At 36.7% G+C, this 16110-nt stretch overlaps 1 protein-coding gene and 1 long non-coding RNA gene across 2 annotated transcripts in view; one reads left to right on the top strand and one right to left on the bottom strand.

The window, feature by feature from the left end:
• The window catches only part of LOC129928333 (uncharacterized), a 22717-nt gene continuing 6607 nt past the window's right edge, over nucleotides 1-16110 (bottom strand). Inside the window, exons 2-3 of the long non-coding RNA XR_008779944.1 lie at nucleotides 4027-4133; nucleotides 1-3344 (exon numbers count right to left, since the gene is read on the bottom strand). This is a non-coding gene — a long non-coding RNA (uncharacterized LOC129928333). The remainder of the gene's footprint in view (nucleotides 3345-4026; nucleotides 4134-16110) is intronic.
• Nucleotides 9823-16110, top strand: part of LOC106056768 (prolactin-releasing peptide receptor-like) — a 27865-nt gene continuing 21577 nt past the window's right edge. Inside the window, exon 1 of the mRNA XM_013213615.2 lies at nucleotides 9823-10101. The gene's annotated coding sequence lies outside the window, so the exon portion shown is untranslated. The remainder of the gene's footprint in view (nucleotides 10102-16110) is intronic.

A 16110-nucleotide genomic window follows, 5' to 3' on the forward strand; every position in this document is an offset into this window, starting at 1 on the left:
TTTAAAGGAATAACTAAGGTGCAAATCATATATAGACGATTAGGCCCTATAGCCTAGTGTATGAAATAAATACATAAATGGAATGAGAAAATTAAAATCATGATCTGCTTAAATGAAATCCATTATCGTAGACCCCCCATGGACATATCATAGACCCCCAATTTATTTTTTCACTTTCGTAGACCCGTTGGAAGTCTTCCTAGACCCTTGGGGGTCTATATAGACCACTTTGGGAATCACTGATGTAGAGTGACACACATCGCTTGGCTACATATCCAAGGAGTTTGAATCCCGATCTAGACTAAGAATTTCGTTCTATTACAGAGTCGAGCTGAGCTGTGTTTGCTGAGCGCAGCACGAGAATCTCCCGATTCTCCACAAGTCCACATAAGAGCTTATTTTACAAAGAGACGGCCCTAATTGTGTCCACCTCTTTAATTCCAAATGAAAAACAATTGATTGAATGAAAAGTTTTCTTAAATTAAGCTTTTTAATAAATTAGTTTGAATTTTTTTTTAGTCTTGCAAGAGATGAAAGTGAAACCATTGAATCTCATTGAGAATTAATTCTATCTTGCTAGACTAACAATCAAGAATATTCTCAAGCCGTCTAGATTATCAATGACATATCTGGTTTATCTTAATAGATAAATAATCACATATCTAACTTTTCTTGCTAGATTTACAAAGATAAAAAAAAAATAACATAGGAACAAAACCATGTTACATAAAGCAGTGAGTGTTCAAAGGGACTTAAATCAGCCTTAAAAGGTAGACGTAGAACTAACAAAGAAACTAATTATAATTGAACCATTTAATAGACAGCTATAGATCTAGGAATGATTAGCAGTTTCAATAGCCTTTTTTTTTCATTTAATATCTATATATTGGAAACCATAAGCGCAGTCAGAATAATTTTAGTAGGGGGGGGGGGGAGTGCGTTAAAATGCTTTTTTGTGGGGTGTCTATAGTGCAGTATTTTAAAAAGTGCAGCCAATTATAAAATCTGCTATTCATTTCTCTTTATTCATGGAGTCCACTAATTGGTAGGAATACAGATCAATGTGTGAACAGTTTGATTGATTGATTAATTTGAACCTCAAGCCTTCTGTCTCATGAAATTTGGTTTGTTTGCTTTAGTTTTGAACACCTGACCCACACCTCGATATTTGCTGCCTGTAAGTTGTCTATACATCTGCAACTAAAACTTGACCCACACCTAGATAGTTTTTATTATTGAGTTTTGTTTGAAAAAAAAGTTGTTCAGTTTTACTTCAAGCTCTACATTAAGAATTGAATACACCTGCACTGTTTTGAACTACAAAGCAATGACGGAATATCAACAGGTGTGTCTGTGAAAAGGAAGGGAGTAAGGTAGCGTATCAGTTTGAGCTTTCCAAGACAGGCATAAATATTAAAATGCGATTACTATACCAGGATATGTTCGTAAAAATAGGGAATAAGTGCAAGTATGCGTTTTTGTGGGGTGATTAATTTTTAATAGCACACATAACATACTGGGTAGCACGTCACAACTAGTGGGTAGTACATAACAATTAGTGGGTAGAACATAACAACTAGTGGGTAGAACATCACATCTAGTGGGTAGAACATCATATCTAGTGGGTAGCACATCAAATACAGTGGGTAGCACATCACTGGGTAGCACATCACATACAGTGGGTAGCAGATCACATACAGCGGGTAGCACATCACATACAGTGGGTAGCACATCACATACAGTGGGTAGCACATCACATACAGCGGGTAGCAGATCACATACAGCGGGTAGCAGATCACATACAGCGGGTAGCACATCACATACAGTGGGTAGCAGATCACATACAGTGGGTAGCACATCACATACAGCGGGTAGCAGATCACATACAGCGGATAGCACATCACATACAGCGGGTAGCACATCACATACAGTAGGTAGCAGATCACATACAGTGGGTAGCACATCACATACAGCGGGTAGCACATCACATACAGTGGGTAGCAGATCACATAAAGCGGGTAGCACATCACATACAGTGGGTAGTAGATCACATACAGTGGGTAGTAGATCACATACAGTGGGTAGCAGATCACATACAGTGGGTAGCACATCACATACAGTGGGTAGCATATCACATACAGCGGGTAGCACATCACATACAGTGGCTATCACATCACATACAGTGGGTAGCACATCACATACAGCGGGTAGCATATCACATACAGCGGGTAGCATATCAAATACAGCGGGTAGCACATCACATACAGTGGGTAGCACATCACATACAGCGGTAGCAGATCACATGCAGCGGGTAGCAGATCACATGCAGTGGGTAGTAGATCACATACAGTGGGTAGCACATCACAAACAGTGGGTAGCACATCACATACAGTGGGTAGCAGATCACATACAGCGGGTAGCACATCACATACAGCGGGTAGCACATCACATACAGTGGGTAGCACATCACATACAGTGGGTAGCAGATCACATACAGTGGGTAGCAGATCACATAAAGCGGGTACCAGATCACATACAGTGGGTAGCAGATCACATACAGTGGATAGCAGATCACATAAAGCGGGTAGCAGATCACATACAGTGGGTAGTAGATCACATACAGTGGGTAGCACATCACATACAGTGGGTAGCACATCACATACAGCGGGTAGCAGATCACATACAGTGGGTAGCAGATCACATAAAGCGGGTAGCAGATCACATACAGTGGGTAGCAGATCACATAAAGCGGGTAGCAGATCACATACAGCGGGTAGCAGATCACATACAGCGGGTAGCAGATCACATAAAGCGGGTAGCAGATCACATACAGTGGGTAGTAGATCACATACAGTGGGTAGTAGATCACATACAGTGGGTAGTAGATCACATACAGTGGGTAGAACATCACATACAGTGGGTAGTAGATCACATACAGTGGGTAGAACATCACATACAGTGGGTAGAACATCACATACAGTGGGTAGAACATCACATACAGTGGGTAGAACATCACATACAGTGGGTAGTAGGCCCTATAAATCATACACATTTCATGAACACCACATCAGTCAACTCAAATCGTCCGCAAAGCTTCTTGAGTGTTGCACTCCAGGTGGTCACGTGTCATCACTCTCTCCTGAAGTTTTTAGTCTCCAAGTTGAGAGCGACCATGTCATGTCTGTGCTTTTAAGAGGGAGGATTTGAACCTCTCAAGCCCTCACTTAAATGGCCTTAATGATGATGATCTGTGTTTTCTTGAATTGAAAGGTCATGACCCGTGACATATTCTCCCAATTCTTGTCAGTTTTAATTACAATGAATTTAATTCAAAATTTTTTCGCCTGAAACACAAAAAAGTGTTAAAAGTTGTAAGTTATTTGAGAAAAGATTCCTTGTAATTACCACAAATTTCAAATAAGGATCAATAAAGCAGTCTTATTCTTAGTCTTTCTATGAATGTTAAATTGTAATTTGTGTTTTATCAAAGTGAAAGCGAGGGTCTGGTTTATATTTCTGGATATAGATTGAGAATTGGATTCATTTGAACGCAATTGTTGGAAACAGCAGGAAAATGAAGACAGCATAAAGGCATGGGTGATGAACTTTCGAAATTTTGATCTTACAATATTGAATTTGAATAGCAAATAAATCTATTTCTTTCCACGGTCCTTCGGCATCAGCTGCTTGAAAACCTTCCAAAAAGCCAATCACCAGTAATGTCCACAAAAGTGATTATCTTATCTTATAAGTTAAGGACATTGTTTCAAAGAAGAATGTAATGACGTGCTACGTGCGTATCAATACGTCAATCTAGTTTGGCTTGTTAATTAGAGACTTAAACTATATTAAGTCATTGTATTTCCAGGCTGACAACCCTCTCGTTGGTACTAGGGAATTATACAAATGTATCCTAGCATATGAAATGTGCCTTTCTCTTTGTGTTTTTCTGAGTATTTTATTAGGTTCTGTTTTTTTTGTTTTGTAAGTTATGGTTCAGTGTTATATATATTATGTCTACTTTACCTTTTAGGCCTCTGTCCTGAAGTGTCACTCACTTGAGTGATTTTACTAATGGTGTACCTCTTGTGAATAGTCGCTGAGACCATTGTGCACTGTGATGACTGGGTATTCTAAAGCATGAAAGACAAAAACAAAAGCAATTTTTTTTTTAAAGTTACAAAATCCTCAACATTCATCTCCAAGGGGTGGGGGTACAATAAAGTTTCTTGACACCAATTACTCCAGGGTTTGTTGGCTGAGTAGTACAGCGCTGGTTCCGAACCAAGGGGTTTCGGGTTCAAATCCCGGTGAAGACTGTGAATTTGTATTTAGGGTGCCACCCAACTCTATTAGTTGATGAATACATCGTTGTGCTTTCCACATGACACCCTCGTTAACCGTGGGCCAAAGAAACAGATGGTGATCTGCCCCATAGATTGCAAAGTCTGAAAAAGTTATTCTACATAACCTTTTTTTTTAAACACCAAATTCTGGCTCAGAACACAAAATGATTTGTCTCGTAGAAATCCACAAGTGAAGATGAGGGTAACGTTGAGGAGAAACTAAAGATTGAGCGGCAAACAAAAGTTGTCTCAACTCTCTTGTAATAGGAGGAAAATGTGTTAAAGCGAAACAAAACTATTTCTCTGGTCAAGATTTTAATATCATTCTGCGTGAGAGAAGATACATTACACTGATCACAAGAGCTCTTTTGTTCCCTAATCCGGTGTGAACCTATAGTTTGTGTGCTATCCTAGGATTTGTTGACTCCTATCATGTACTGCCATGGCCGGATTTAACATAGAGCAGTCGGGGCGACAGTCTCCACAAAAGACATGTTAAAAGTCACCCATGGTCCTACTCTCCACAAAAGACATGTTGAAAGTCACCCATGGTCCTAATCTCCACAAAAGACATGTTGAAAGTCACCCATGGTCCTAATCTCCACAAAAGACATGTTAAAAGTCACCCATGGTCCTACTCTCCACAAAAGACATGTTAAAAGTCACACATGGTCCTACTCTCCACAAACTCAATAACATATAAAATATACATTTTTTAAACAAAAATGTAGATTTTGATTCAAGCTTTCGAAAAAAGTGAATGAGCCTCCAGAGAAATATGCCCCGGGGCCTCCGCATACTTCAATCCGGCCCTGTGTAGTGTTATATGTAATGGCCCTGTGTAGTGTTATATGTAATGGCTCTGTGTAGTGTTATATGTAATGGCCCTGTGTAGTGTTATATGTAATGGCCCTGTGTAGTGTTATATGTAATGGCCCTGTGTAGTGTTATATGTAATGGCTCTGTGTAGTGTTATATGTAATGGCCCTGTGTAGTGTTATATGTAATGGCCCTGTGTAGTGTTATATGTAATGGCCCTGTGTAGTGTTATATGTAATGGCCCTGTGTAGTGGTATATGTAATGGCCCTGTGTAGTGGTATATGTAATGGCCCTGTGTAGTGGTATATGTAATGGCCCTGTGTAGTGTTATATGTTGTTATATGTAATGCACAATTGTAGGACACATTTCCTCAAGGAGAATACAGATTAGAAAATCGGATCACCTATCAGTGTATTCAGTCGAGTCGCGTGTATGTGTGCGTGTGTATGTGTGTGTGTGACATCAAATGAGGAAGATGAACATAAAATAAGTGTATATTTTAACTTTTAAAGCTAGGCTATTAATAGTACAATTCTATATTTTAAAACTAGGTTAAGCTAGAATATGGTTTCATTTTTTTCCCCTGTAGTGTGACTTCTGCACTGCACAAACCAGAACGACTATTTCCATTGTCCTAGTTCGTTCCACGTTGCAGACGTCAATGTGATTCAGGCCATCGACCTGGGACGCGTTACTCCATCGTTTGACCTTCTGACACAATAACACCGGCTGTCCGGATGTAGTACCCTCCTGCCCATGCCCGTCTCCCAGGGGTAAGTCCCACTTGAAATTTAAGATAAAATAAAAAAAAAATCGGGGTGTTTTTCACGGTTTCGGCCATCTGAGGCCGTAGGTTGAATGACCGGTGGTCACAATGACCTGCAGAAGAATGGAGCGTAAGAAAATCCCAGCCCTTCCCTTTCTCAACTACGCCCCCGCGACCTGCTCTAGACACCCTCCACCCAGAGAGAAAAAAAAAAGATGAACCTATCACTTTGCAGTATTGTCGCGTGCTTCCTAAATATGTGAGGATTGGTGGAAAAGGGGGTGGGGGTAGGGTGTTACAGTAAGTAGGAATTAAAAGAAAACTAGAAATTCACTAATTTGCAACCCCGCAACCCATTTTCCCGAAGTTTTTAAAACTAATTTGCTGTGAGTATTAATTGCATAACCAGGGCTCGCCTTAGGCATAGGGAAAACCAGGCAGCCGCCTAAGGCCTTCGATTGGTGGGGACCTCGCACAGGACTCAAAAAAAAAATTAGAGAAGAAATAGCGAAAGTTGACCTCATTGTTGGAATGCACTAGGTTTTGTAATAATTTTAATAATTTAATAATAATTAATTACTTTAATTATTATTTTATTTATCTTATATCATTTGGGGCCACCAAATTCACTTCACATAGGGCCGCCCATTATCTAAGGCCGGCCCTGGTATAACTATGAATGAAATCAAATCGAATCCCTGATCACTAACAAATAAATAAATAAATAAAAAATGATTACATTAGTGTAAGTTTGCCAACAAAGTGCACCTGAAAAGTTTGCCAACACAGTGCACCTGAAAGGTTTGCCAACACAGTGCACCTGAATGGTTTGCCAACAAAGTGCATCTGAAAAGTTTGCCAACAAAGTGCACCTGAAAAGTTTGCCAACACAGTGCACCTGAAAGGTTTGCCAACACAGTGCACCTGAAAGGTTTGCCAACACAGTGCACCTGAAAGGTTTGCCAACACAGTGCACCTGAAAGGCTTGCCAACTCTTTGCACATTAGAAGTTTGTCTACATAATCAAAATGAAAGGCTTACCTATGGAAATTAGATAATGTACTATTTTGAAAACAATCAACAATGTCCATTTTTGATAGAGGAGGAAAGAATATAGTGGTAATAAGAAAATGGTCAAGGGATTAGAAAGGACAAAAGTGCTGAAGCATTTCCTACACTCCTAAATTGTAGATTTGTTCAAATTGTAATAAGTTTTGGTTTCATTCCTTCCAATCCATTATCACACCCCCCCTTTTTTTTTTGTTTTGTTATTTCAGCGCCCCTCCCCCTTCCCATTTATACAAAGCTCATATCAACTCACTCTGTGTGGAATGCTCTTTCTCCCCTAGTGCTATAAGAGCATGGAATGGGTTGCCTGAGCTAGCCAGGAAAACCAGTGACTTTGCAGAATTTAGGTCATTGGTTACTATGCATGGCTAAATGCATGACGCGTAGGACGTAACGTCTGTATTACCGCGGTATATAAGAGAATCTAGTAGGTACAGGTTATTTCTCCCACTTCTCGTGAAGCTGAAACTTTACGAAATTATTCTTTGTAGATGACAACAAATGAATTAATCAAAAAACTTAACTAAGTAGTTAATCAATTGTTTTTATTTTTAATAGAAATGTTCTACGCTAAGAGGAAATAAGCCTTATGGAGAGAATTAGGTCGTTCGCAAAAAAAAATAATAAATAAATAAAAAAAAAACAAATAAAACAAACTATAGACTTTTTTTAAAGACTATAAAACCCTCTATTTTTTAAATAAGTACTTGCATAGTTTAGTGACTAGAACGTCGGCCTTTCGAATTCAAACTCGAGCAACTTTCAATTTTTTTTTTTTTGCTTTTCAAAGGGCAGCACAGATATCTTTTCATCTCCACTGGTCCACAAAAGTGATTGGACCATACCGCAGCTTGGAACTCGCCAAAAACAAAAAATTTAATTTAATTTAAAAAATTTCCATTCGCATAATTTTATATCTGTTAGTCTTAATCTATTAACAATTAATTAATTACATGATTGATTCAAAATAATTGATGCATTTTTACTCAATATAATTTTGGTTTAAAAACTTTAAAAAAGTAAAATATAAAAATACCATATCTCTGAATACTGCAGAATTATTAATAATTAATAATTCAAAACAAAACAATTAATTATCAGTAGTTAATTGACTAATTGGTTAATTTTTCTTTCATCTTTTCACGTATTGGCTTTGCCAATGAATAATTGTGCAAAGTTTCAACTTGATCCGAGAAAGGGTGTGGGAAAAATAATGTGTGCAAATGTTTGACCAGACAGACACACAGGGTTGATTATAAGCTTTGTAAAAAAAATAATATTTTTTATAGAATTATAACCTGATTTCTTATTAAGCGCCCTTTTACTAAATGAAAAAGAGTTCAACTTATTTATGCTTCTCCCTGGAGTCAATGACTTCTCTTAGGAATGTACGGTATGTATCAGCTGACTGTATCACTTACCATCTTTGTTGACAATACCAAATAGCAAGATCTAGTTCCAGAGCGTTCTGTAAGGTAGTGTCCGGATTGTGTGTCGCTGTACGAGCTGGGAGGGGGAAGTATGGACAGGGATTTTAGTTATAAAATAGGTATAGGCCTAATTGTTTATTTATAGCGAACATTGCTATATACACGTTTCTTTTTTTTTTATTGATCTTATTTGTATAGTGATACAAAACTAAGAATAGTAGACAAATGAGATTTGTGGAGTTAGTAATACAAAAATAACATTTACGGTACAATATGTAAACATTCAAGTATTTTTTCCCCAAACTATAAAAATAACATTTACAACCTTGACAGTGTCTTATGTCAAAGTATTGCGGCCAAAATATACTTATGAACTTTTATAGGACTACCATGTCAATCCAGCCAAAACTCGTACAATGTCTTGTTACTGTTGAAAACCTTACGTCTAGACCTATGTACTTTCTAGACATTTTCTGCTTAAATCTAAAGTGTCAATAAAAAAAAAAGTGTTTTGGTCTGAGATCCAAACTGCGCTTGAATTATTTCATTTCCCAACCAACGTTCTACCTGAGGTCAACGCCCCCTGAGATCGCCAAGCGGCGCACGCGACCCTAACAAACTTGAAGATGTCTTAACAGTGCCACTAACTACTTGTCAGATGGTACTTTAGAATGTCATGGCATTCGTTCACACGTCTGATTTATTCGTTTACTGATGTAGGTCTACAGAGAGGCCTAATTAACCGGAATTAGGTTTTACGTTACTAGATCTATATATGAAACAATGCTAGTCATAGAGAAGCCTAATTATTTGAAATCAAGATTTTGCGTTACAAGATATGAAACAATGCTAGAGTCACAGAGAAGCCTAATTAATTGAAATCAAGATTTTGCGTTACTAGATATGAAACAATACTTGATCCACAGAGAAGCCTAAGTATTTGAAATCAAGATTTTGCGTTACTAGATACGAATAGCTTTTTTTATTAGTCAGTAAGTTGTCTTTTTTAAAAGCAAAAAAATAAACGCAAATCATTTCCCCAAAATGTTGAACAAGAAGTGAACACCATTTCCAAATGTGACATTAGCCTCCGTTGTATAATTCTTGTAAAGACTTCTAAAAAATGTCATTCTATGTTCAATTCCTCTGAGGCTTCAATGGAAAGAGTTGACCTCCAAGTTATACATTGGTTAGATTGAAACGAAAGTCATTTCTTAGATTTAACTTGTGTCTCCAGCAACCATGCAAGCATACAACTCTCAAGTTCAAATCTTCAATAAGATTGCCTCCCCCCACCACCACCCACCTGCTAAACGTTGAGCCCCACCCCTCTCATTTGGTCGGTGGTTCATCCATGCATGAAGCTGCATGCGTGCACTAGGTCCGCAGAACAATGGCCTAGAAGCAAGTGTGGAGGTGATGCAAGGCGCGGACACATCACACGGTGGATGTCCTCCACAAGATGCATGTCTTCCAAAGTTCTGAAACGAACTGATTCCATTTCATTCCTGGAAACTTGAGCTACCAAAACAAAATATTTGTAATAATTGATGCAAAAAGAAAAGTGTACATTAGCTTTAAAAAAATTTGATGTTTGAGTAATTTTGTGCACAATTTGAATACTACAACACGAGTCTGCTGCACGAGCTAGTAGTGGACTTGATGGATGGGTAAGTGTGTAGTTAGCCCTTTTTATATACCTTTTCAAAACACACACACTGCAGCGCTAAACAAGAGAACATTAGAAGTTCGTCTTTAAGTAATTAGATAGGCTGAATATAACGTGTATCTAGATTACATTTCTAGAAGAATAGAGACATATTCCTGGATAAGTAGAGACCTATTCCTGGATAAGTAGAGACCTAGTCCTGGATAAGTAGAGACCTAGTCCTGGATAAGTAGAGACCTATTCCTGGATAAAACACATTTAAGGAATCTGGTTTTAAAATAAAACTTTTCTTTAGACCCTCAAGATAAAACATTATTTTTGCGCCAATAGTAACAGTAAAAAAATGTTTGAATTAAAATAAAAAAATTAATAAGAAATTCACATAAATTTTTCTGATAACAAATACAAATCAATGTCACCAAGTTTCGAATCAGTTCAAAAAAAAAAAAGCTTATGACCAATTCTGTCTGAACTTTGTTTCCTCTCAAAATGTTTGACTTCATCAGCATTGTACTTTGCATCATTCGTTGCTTAATCTAATTTGTTTTAGGCTTCTCATGGACAATTGTGTTTAAGATTTTCATTTTTTTCTGTTGTATCAGTGTTAAAATTGGAACGTAATCCATTAGGTGACTATTCTTGACATGCTACTAATGCGCCACATTGTATGTGAATATAAAGGGGCATGCAAATGTTGTAAATTGAAACAGTCGAGCATCCTACCAAATTTCATCAGAAACGAAGGAGAATTAAATTAGTTGCTGTATTTTATTGTCACTTCCTTTCGTTACAAAAAAAAAAAAAAAAAGAATTCAATTATCTCTATGGGTCTACGGCCAATAGATGCCTGCAGCCTGGGTCTGTATTCACCTCTTGCATTTGGCTCTGCTGTTCTCATATGAAATTGTATTTTTTTGTTACAAAGCTTAAATCAACTGAATCCGTTTGTGTTTCCGTCTGGTACACATTTTGTACACACTTTATTTCTGCTACTTCCCAATCTCCAATCAAGTTGAAACCTTGGACATTAGCACGAACACAACTCGAATCAATAAAAAACAACAACAACCAATTAATTAATTATTGCTATTGTTTTTTTATATAGAAAAGGGAAATAAATCTTACAGTAGTGAGAGGCATGGCTGTCTGTAGATATGCAGTTCTTTCCCTTATATAAGCTTAGTTTTTTGGTGTTTTTTTTTCCTAAAGTAAAGTTAAAATGTTTCCTGTAAGACCTTGCGCTCTATAGAGCAGATGATATCAAGTACATCTGTTTCTGTGGCCAACGGTTAACGAGGGTGTCATGCGGCCAGCACAACGACCAACTGACTATACTTTTCCCCAACTAATGTCAGGTACCCATTAGAGTTGGGTGGATTTAGAGGCTTCAGACTACATCCAGATTTATGTTTACTAATTACAATGCAAACAGAACATAATAATAATAAGGCCTGTCTTCAACTCCAAAGATTAATGAGGAATGTAGTAGGCTATTTCCCGTAGATACGCTGCCCCAGATGCGACCTACATATTTTGCCACATATTTATGTGCTGAAAAACAAAAACTAAAAATAGAAAGTGTAACGTTCCCTACTACCGTCTTTATAAAGAGTTTTTTTTTCATCGGTACATAGTCTCTGGAAGAATTTAAAACTTAAACTACTAAATGTTAAGGAGAAAAAACTTTTAAAATACAATAAGGAAGGGTTGGGGGGGGGGGAAGCTCCGGGGAAACATTGGGAATAAAAGCAAATATACAGACAAGTGATCAGCTCTAGAAACATTATATTTTGTTCAACAAAACAAACAAGATAATGAAAGGTTTTTATATTTACGTGAGTGGCCCCTTCAGTCAGATACAACTTTACATAGATCTACATTCAGTCAGATACAACTTTACATAGATCTACATTCAGTCAGATACAACTTTACATAGATCTACATCCAGTCAGATACAACTTTACATAGATTTACATCCATTCAGATACAACTTTACATAGATCTACATCCATTAAGATACAACTTTACATAGATCTACATCTAGTCAGATACAACTTTACATAGATCTACATCCAGTCACATACAACTTTACATAGATCTACATCCAGTCAGATACAACTTTACATAGATCTACATCCATTCAGATACAACTTTACATAGATCTACATTCAGTCAGATACAACTTTACATAGATCTACATCCATTCAGATACAACTTTACATAGATCTACATTCAGTCAGATACAACTTTAGATAGATCTACATTCAGTCAGATACAACTTTAGATAGATCTACATTCAGTCAGATACAACTTTACATAGATCTACATCCATTCAGATACAACTTTACATAGATCTACATCCATTCAGATACAACTTTACATAGATCTACATTCAGTCAGATACAACTTTACATAGATCTACATCCATTCAGATACAACTTTACATAGATCTACATTCAGTCAGATACAACTTTAGATAGATCTACATTCAGTCAGATACAACTTTAGATAGATCTACATTCAGTCAGATACAACTTTAGATAGATCTACATTCAGTCAGATACAACTTTACATAGATCTACATTCAGTCAGATACAACTTTAGATAGATCTACATCGGCCCCCGAAGTGTTCCACCCAGACAGGTAAATAGGTAGGTTTCAATATTTCACAAAGAACATCAGAATGAAATTCTATTAAAGACAAATGACAGAGAAGAATGGAGAAAGTAGGTTGACAGATCTTGTGTGGTGCCCCAGCGGTCCAGCAGACCAAAGGATAGGTGAAAGTGAATGTGAAGTTAGATGTAAACCTGGCCTAACTGATGTCTTATAATGAATATCTAATTGATCTAATTATTTTGTAAAGGGTCAATCTCTCATTCAAATCCTCAAGAAAAAAACATTTACGAAAAAAAATAATCCTTTAGTTAAGGTTAAGTGTTCTATATGTACATCGCCCAGCTGCAGTTCACGCGACAATATAAAAATCTACTTATTAATTGTTGTTTTAAATTTATGTCCAACTTATACGCATACTAAATAGATTTTTTCTCTTGAAAAAACAAAAAAACAAAATGTGTGTGTGTGTGTGTTAATTAGTAGTTAGTATGACAGAACTTACTTAACTTAGCAATACAAAAAATCTAAAACCATTTGCATAAATGTGTTAAAAATATGGTAAATAGTTATATCCCATACTAAACAGCCTCCCGTGTTTGCTACTATTTATAGTGAATATTAGTAAAAGTGGTGTATTTTTATGAAACAACTGCTTTCATATGTGATTTAAAAAATTAGATTTTTCGGTTTTAGAAAAGAAAAGAGTAGCCGTTGCATCAGAACTTTGAATGGTTTAAAATAGTATGATGTCGGATTTTCACTATCTTTTCTAGTTTACGAGATCTAAACGGGACGGACGGACGGAAGGACGGACGGACGGACGGACAGACATTCCACAGAAAACTAATAGCGTCTTTTCCCCTTTCGGGGGCCGCTAAAAATGAAATTCTTCTAGTATACATTAAATAACCATACTACCTAATTGAAACAATATGAAGACATTAAGTGAAATCAATTTTAAACCATAGGCCTACTATAGAATGATTTACTACAGAAATAATTCTACTATAGAATGATCCTATTAGAATGTTCTATTATACAAAGTTGTACTATAGAATGATCCTATTAGAATGTTCTATTATACAAAGTTGTACTATAGAATGATCCTATTAGAATGTTCTATTATACAATGTTGTACTATAGAATGGGTGACTATAGAATGGCTTACTATAGAATGATATACTATAGAATATAGAATGATTGACTTACTATAGAAAGCCCCACTATAGAATGACCTTCTATAGAATGATCGACTATGAAGTGTTCTGCTATAGATTGTTCTACTATAGAATGATTATGATAAGATTGTATGTAACACAATCTGAGGTTTTCACCCTCAATAAAATGGTTTCCTATGTATGTCAAAACAAATTGCATTTTAAATTTGAACAACCAAAGAATTTATAATAATCTAGAAACATGTCGGCGTATCAGTAGCACACACCATACCGGAACTTACGCTTGACAGACAAGCGGATTGATGGACACATGACACCACCAAAACCAACGGGACTGCAAAAAAAAAAAACAACAAAAAAACACTCGCAAAAATCAATACAAATAATATTTTACCAAAAACACAATGTAGGCCTACACATAAATTATCAAAATATAGACAATTATAGAGAGGTGATTTTTGTTCTTGTTTATTTAACCTTTAAGATTTTAAGCATAATTTCTGTTACGTGTACGCAGTCAACAGGAGTGGCCAGCTACTTAAATAGTTGTAGTCAACTAGGACATCGTAATGACATCATATGACATCGTAATGACATCGTAATGACATCATATGACATCGTAATGACATCGTAATGACATCATATGACCAGCCTTTTAATTGTTACCGACATCAATGATTTCTAGAAGTCTTCAAAATAATGTCGGGTTGAACAAACGAAGGTGATGTCTTGGAAGTTAGCAAAGTTGATGTCTTGGAAGTTAGCAAAGGTGATGTCTTGGAAGTTAGCAAAGTTGATGTCTTGGAAGTTAGCAAAGTTGATGTCTTGGAAGTTAGCAAAGGTGATGTCTTGGAAGTTAGCAAAGTTGATGTCTTGGATTGGAAGTTAGCAAAGTTGATGTCTTGGAAGTTAGCAAAAGTTGATGTCTTGGAAGTTAGCAAAGTTGATGTCTTGGAAGTTAGCAAAGTTGATGTCTTGGAAGTTAGCAAAGTTGATGTCTTGGATTGGAAGTTAGCAAAGTTGATGTCTTGGAAGTTAGCAAAAGTTGATGTCTTGGAAGTTAGCAAAGTTGATGTCTTGGAAGTTAGCAAAGTTGATGTCTTGGAAGTTAGCAAAGTTGATGTCTTGGAAGGTAGCAAAAGTTGATGTCTTGGAAGTTAGCAAAAGTTGATGTCTTGGAAGTTAGCAAAGTTGATGTCTTGGAAGTTAGCAAAGTTGATGTCTTGGAAGTTAGCAAAAGTTGATGTCTTGGAAGTTAGCAAAGTTGATGTCTTGGATTGGAAGTTAGCAAAGTTGATGTCTTGGAAGTTAGCAAAGTTGATGTCTTGGAAGTTAGCAAAAGTTGATGTCTTGGAAGTTAGCAAAAGTTGATGTCTTGGAAGTTAGCAAAGTTGATGTCTTGGAAGTTAGCAAAGTTGATGTCTTGGAAGTTAGCAAAGTTGATGTCTTGGAAGTCAGCAAAGTTGATGTCTTGGAAGTTAGCAAAGTTGATGTCTTGGAAGTTAGCAAAGTTGATGTCTTGGAAGTTAGCAAAGTTGATGTCTTGGAAGTTAGCAAAAGTTAATGTATTGGAAGTTAGGAAAGTTGATGTCTTGGAAGTTAGCAAAGTTGATGTTTTGGAAGTTAGCTCCAATGATGCTGGTGATGGCTGACCTGTACACTTAGGGTACTCGACGACACTTCTATGAAAGAGGTTGAAAGGTTGACCTAGGTTTTGCCCAAGTTGAGAGTTCCATTCAAAGCAAAGAGACAGACATAAACAAGAATTCTTAACTTAATAGCCTCCTTATTCCTCGGTGAGCTGCCATTTTGTTTTAGAGGATTAACCGAGTCTGCAGCATCTGGTGCGCGCGCATCAAGGACTAATGACGTCAGAAGGATTTTCTGCTCGAGACGTAGTAACGACCGCTGCCACTGTTGATCCGTTTGATGGCCAGTGACTTTTTGATCTGGGAGTGTCCCCAGCAATACACTTTGGATTTGTTGATCTTCCTGCTAGTATCTACAAGTACATGTGTTCATTCTTTCCAACTTCTTTGGACAATTATAATTGTTTTTTTTTGGTACTAGTAACAGTTTTTTTTGTCTGATTAGTAAGTTATTGGTGATTTTCATTCAAGAAGTGTTTTTTTTTTTAGTTGTTTTTTTTTACATAAATTTGTTTTTAGGTATAAATCTTATTGTACAGTGCTATAAAAATGTGAACACAGAA

This window comes from Biomphalaria glabrata, chromosome 9, assembly GCF_947242115.1.
Source record: "Biomphalaria glabrata chromosome 9, xgBioGlab47.1, whole genome shotgun sequence".
NCBI classification, from domain to species: domain Eukaryota; kingdom Metazoa; phylum Mollusca; class Gastropoda; family Planorbidae; genus Biomphalaria; species Biomphalaria glabrata.